Source organism: Sciurus carolinensis, chromosome 16, assembly GCF_902686445.1.
Source record: "Sciurus carolinensis chromosome 16, mSciCar1.2, whole genome shotgun sequence".
NCBI classification, from domain to species: domain Eukaryota; kingdom Metazoa; phylum Chordata; class Mammalia; order Rodentia; family Sciuridae; genus Sciurus; species Sciurus carolinensis.
The window spans coordinates 55,869,804-55,875,669 of NC_062228.1; positions in this window are offsets into that span (position 1 = coordinate 55,869,804).

Consider the following 5,866-nt stretch of genomic DNA (forward strand, 5'->3'; position numbering starts at 1 on the left):
AAAAGCCTCGCCTTGCCTCCACCTCCCTGAACACAGTCATGGCTCAGATGACACACATGTGTCCATGAAGGTGTTTTGCTGTTGCCAAATTAGTAGCAGATTCTTTAAGGAGTCACTCTCTGCGGTTGAGAGATTGCCATCTGTTGCTTTCTGGGGTCTTTCTGATGATACATGGATCTTAAACACTGTTGCTTCTTGAGACAGAAGCAAAGTTCCTAAAAGTTCAGCAGGCTTAGTAACATTTTTAATTAACATTCCTACAGCCACCAAGAGTCCTTTCTGTCTCCAAATCACACCAAAACTATGGTGTACCACAGAGCACACCTACTCTCACTCCAAGTATCCGCTCTCTCATCTCAGGTTAATATGAGCACTGTAGGGCTGGGGTTGAGGCTCAGTGGTGGACCCTTGCCTAGCATGTGTGAGGCACTGGGTTCCATCCTCAGCACCACATGTAAATGAATGAATAAAATAAAGGTCTATCGATATCTAAAAAATATTTTTAAAAATATGAGCACCATAGGTATGCTGGGTTTTGTGAGGGGCTTTAGTTTTATTTATAATTGTTTTTGCAGTACTGGGGATGGAACCCAGGGATGCTCTACCACTGAACTACACCCTCCAACCCCCACCCCACTTTTTTGAGACAAAATCTAGCTAAGTTTGCTGAGGCTAGCCTCAAACTTGCAATCCTCCTGCCTCAGCCTCTTAAGTTTCTGGGATTACAGGCTTGTGCCACTATGCCTTGTCTTATTTTTAAATTTTTATTTATTTGTTACTGTATATGCATAGCACAGGCTAGATCACTGAACTATATTCCCAGTCCTGTACTTATTTATAATTCACAGGTAATAATTGTGTATATTTATGGGGTAAATGTGATGTTCTGATCTCCGGATATGTTATAAAAGACTAAACCAGGCTAATTAGCATATATATCACCTCATTGATTTTTTTTTTGGTGCCAGAGATTGAACCCAGGAGTACTTAACCACTGAGCCACATCCCCAGCCCTTTCTATATTTTATTTATTTATTTATTTATTTTTTTGCGGTGCTGGGTATCGAACCCAGGGCCTTGGTGCTTGCAAGGCAAGCACTCTACCGACTGAGCTATCTCCCCATCCCTTCTATATTTTATTTTGAGACAGGGTTTTCACTAACTTACTCAGGACGTCACTAAATTGCTGAAGCTGGCTTTGAACTTGAGATCCTCCTGCCTCAGCCTCCCGAGTCACTGGGATCACAGGTATGAGGCCACTGCACCCAGTTTCTTTAATCATTTGTGTGTGTGTGTGTGTGTGTGTGTGTAGCAAGAACAATAAAAAAACTAGTCTCATAGCAACTTTGAAATATACAAGACTATTATTCACTATGGTGAGCAGGCTGACAAGAAACTCATGAAAACATTAAAACTCACCATCCAGTGTAACCAAAGCTCTCTCTGTACCCTTTGATCAACATCTCTGCTTCCTCCAATCCTCCCTCCCCGAGTGCGCCCTTTGGTCTGACTGGCTCAGGAAAGGGTTGACTCTGGGCTGTTGAAAGCCAGCCCTGGCCACTCAGTCCCTTGGAAATTCCCTTCTGGATAACCAAGGTAAGAGCCATCCACTTGTCAAGCGGGGGCTCTGCAAGGTCAAGACAAGGCAAAGTAAGAATTCGGGTAAAGAAACCGCAGTCATGAGGCTGTGTCTCTCAAAAGGGAGGGGAAGGAGGGTGTCTGGGGTCAGGTTTGGGCAACTGTGAATAGTGACGTGGCCGGGAGAATGTGGGGGGCTAAGATTTAACAGGGCTTAGCCTGAGAGCTGAGAAAGCTGGGTGTTTTCAGTGAGCAGCCGTTGACCGGCGGTAGCACATAGAGATTAAGAGCATGACTGCAGCCATGCTAGCGGCAGGGGACCCAGTAGAGGGAGCAGGCCCGAGCTCGGAGGGCGAGGCCCAAGAATCCCATCGCTCCAGTGTTGCAGGGCCAGCACCTGTAGAGGTGATCTTACATACAGTCACGGAAAGGGCAAACAAAGCCAGGGCTCCCTAGTGCCCCCAAGGTTGGGGGAAAGGAGAAAGAGGATTTGGGAGACTAAAATGAGAAGGAAGGTTGGCCCCAAACTAACGGCTCTGGGGTAGAGTCCTCAGGTCAGTTGAAGGAGAGGTAAGAGCTGAAAGATTTGGAATCCATGTTTGACAACATCCAGACAGGCCTCAGTTCGTTTCTTAAGACTCTTTCAAAGTATCACGTGGGACCAGGAGCAGAGGCGCATGCCTGTAGTCCTAGCTGCTCAGGAAGCTGTGACAGGAGGATGGCAAGTTCGAGGCCAGCCTCAGCAACTTAACAACACCCGTCTCAAAATTGTTTTATAAAAAGGGAAGTAGAGCTCAGCAATCGCGTGCCACATCGGGTTAAATCCACAAATGAAGTGACTTAAAACTGTCTCAGACGTTAGAAGTCGCAAGGCCTTGCTTCCTCTACAACCAGTGAGGGAGTCTTTCCTCGCCTCCCCCTAGTTTCTGGCTGTTGGTTGGCTGTCCCTGGCGTTCCTTGGTTTGCAGAGCCTTACTCCAGTCTCTGCCTGAACCAGCCACGACCACTTCCTTTTTGGTACCAAGGATTGAACCCAAGGGCGCTTAACCACTGAGTCACTTCTCCAGCACTTTTCTTTGATCTTTTTTTGAGACAGGACCTTGCTAAATTGCTGAGGCTGGACTTGGACTTGGGATCCTCCTGCCTCAGTTGGAATTACAGGGGTGCACCACTGCTCCTGGCTCATAGCCACTTTCTTATAAGGACACCAACCATGTTGGATTAGAGACCCTACTTCAGAATGACCTCATTTGAACTAAAAAAATCAGCAACAACTTATTTCCAAATAAGTTAATATTCAGAGGTCCTGGAAAATAGGACTTCAAGGTATCTTTTCTTTTTTTGGTTGGTTGCTTGGGGTGCAAAATTTAACCCATGACAGGCCCAGAATCTGTCAGAATTGCCTTTTAGGATTAGAAAAAAGAAAACAGAGTAAATACTTTCTGTGAATAGATTTTACATTCATGAACAAGTTCATGTCCTAAATAGTGTACTCAAGAGTTATGTCACTGTAATTAGTCTTTAGACACATTGTGTCCTTTACAAGCCAGGGCTTGGGGCAGGTACCGAGTGTCAGTGAGGGAGCTATTGAGATGCCTGAGCAGACGAGTTTATTACCAACAAATCAGACAGGAGTGGAATTGCAAGGAAAAACAAAATCTCTCAAATTATCATTCAGGGTCCGAGAAAAGTAGATGTCCCAAGGAAACACTGAGGCATTTTCTCTCTGTTTATTGGTGACTTTCTGGGGGAAAGCAAAAAGGGTTGAGAACCATCAGAAGCAAAAGTGTGTGAAAGAAAACTGGAGTGGGTGGTGTTGGGAGGTAGAGGCAGGATGATGTTTGGGTCACAGACCAGGAGGAACCTACATTTGACGACTTCATTCACAGCCTAGAGGCCTCGTACTAGCCAGTAGCACCCTTTACCACTGGAGTTCATGATGGGCAGGATGGGAGTGTGGCAGGGGATGCAGTGAACATCAAGAGGCTCTGAGTGATGGGTTGGAGGTCCCAGTGGGCCTCTGGGGGAGCACTAAGGCAGTGTCAGGAGGGCCATGAAAGGATCTGTTTCACCAGGTGTGGTGGCACATGCCTGTAATCCCATGACTCGGGAGGCTGAGGCTGGAGGATTCCGAGTCCAAGGGCAGCATTCAACAATACCAAGACCCGGTCTCGAAAAATACAAAGGGGCTAGGATGCAGCTCTGTGGTAAAGCACCTCTGGGTCCAACCCCCAGTACAAACAAAACGATTTCCTCCTTTAGCAGGTCAGAGCCCCAGATGCACCCATGTGTGCCCGGGTTGGAAGCCCCACGAGAACCAGCAGATACTGAAGATGTGGGTCTGAGGGACAGGCTGATGGCTCTCAGAGGGATCGGGGTACTGAGGAAGGTGAGGACTGAGATGGTTGGGAGCAGAGGTAGGGCCCACGAGGCTCTTGTGAACACAGAACGTTAGCTTTCCAGAGTGATAGAATAACTCTTTCTAAGGTATTTATTGGCATAGTCTAAGAAACTGTGCTAGGTAATAAGGGGTCCAGCAAACCGGAGTGGCTTAGACAAGCATATACCACGTGACAAATGTGGCCTTATCATGATGACTGCTGTGTACTGAAGTGGGGGATTGGCCCTGTGTGTGCTAGACCCTGGTAGGATGCCTGCTGATGGGATGGTGACACATCCTCTGGTGACTTGAGGGGTATTTGTGGACACAGGACAACATCTGCTGGAAGGGTCACTAGGGAGACTGGCATTTTAAACCTGGACAGTCTCAGTTTCAATGTCCCTTTTCTTCACAGTATCTACAAGTGTCCCTATTGAAATTACCTTCTGTGGTGTCTGCTGGTCCTGATGCAACAGACTTTTTTTATTTTTGGTACCAGGGATTGAACCCCGGGGCACTTTACCACTGAGCCATATCCCCAACCCCTTTTTATACTTTATTTAGAGACTGAGTCTTGCTGAGTTACTTAGGGCCTCACTAAGTTGATGAGGTTGGCTTTGAACCCACGATCCTCCTGCCTCAGTCTCCCAAGCGCTGGGATTACAGGTGTGGGCCACCGCACTGGGCATGACAGACCTTTTATCTCTAGTGGTTTAAGTTGCAGGACCCTAAGTTTCTGCAGTGTGGATTTGATTTTATCTGCCATGGCATCCTCATGACATTGGGCATTCTGGAATTCTGTCACTGAGGCATTTTCACAGGTAACATGTTTCTGAATCGTGTCTTTAACTCCTGGTCTCAGGATGTTAACAAAACTGGTGGCCGAGGCAGGAGTGCAGTTGCGGACGGGTGCGGGGAGTGGCGTTTCCATAGACTTGCTGGCCAGGATCTGTCACTGGAGATGGAGTCATCCCTGTGTTATTCGCACTCCTGAATCCTAGTCCCATTTTAGAAGACAGGCATTTGGGATGGATCTCAGAGACTTTCCCCCATAGTATTAGCTCTGACTCAGAGGTGTGACTACCCATTTGCATATCCTCAGAGGCTCACTTAGCTTTTTCAAATTAAAGAGCTGCAGCTCTGGAACCAACCAGCAGGTAGACAAGTTGCTCTAAGCTTCAACTGGCTAGACTGCTCAATTCTTCCCTGTTCTATAGAGCTTAGGTGAGTCTTTAATTATGTTGTGTAAGCCTGAGCATGCCCAAGTTTTATCCACATGCATACTCAGATTATTCACTGACCAAAAGTCAGGGAGGTAGAGGGCAGAGGTCAAAAGCAGAGGAGATAGACATGTTCCCTCCACGCCCTTTCCCCTGTTCACAACCTCAGAACTAAGATGAAACTTAAGAGGTCTGCTCAGACAGCCACCATCCCTGCCCCCAGACTGCTCTAGGCTGCTCCCCATCCCAGCCCTGCCTACTCTGGATCATCATGGTCCAAACACAGGTCTGTGTCTCCACTGGACAGTGAACTTCATGAGGGCATGGCCTGGGCTGTCTTGGTCACCACTGAGTCCCCACCACCAATATCACCTAGCACAATGACCCACATGAAAGAAAGAGTGAATGAGTACATTTGGGGTGTCAAGAAGTCAGTACATCAGTACAAAAGAAAATACTGCCAGACACAGTGTTGCCCTTCTGTAATCCTGGCTAATCAGGAGCCTGAGGCAGGCGGATCACAAGTTTGAGGCCAGTCTGGGCAACTTACAAGACCCCGTCTCAAAATTTTAAATTAAAAAAAAAAAAAAAAAAAAAAAGGCTGGGGATGTAGCTCAGTGGAGAGTATCCCTAGGCTTAATCTCCTATAGTGTAAAAGAAGGAAAGAAGGGAAGAAGGAAGATGGAAG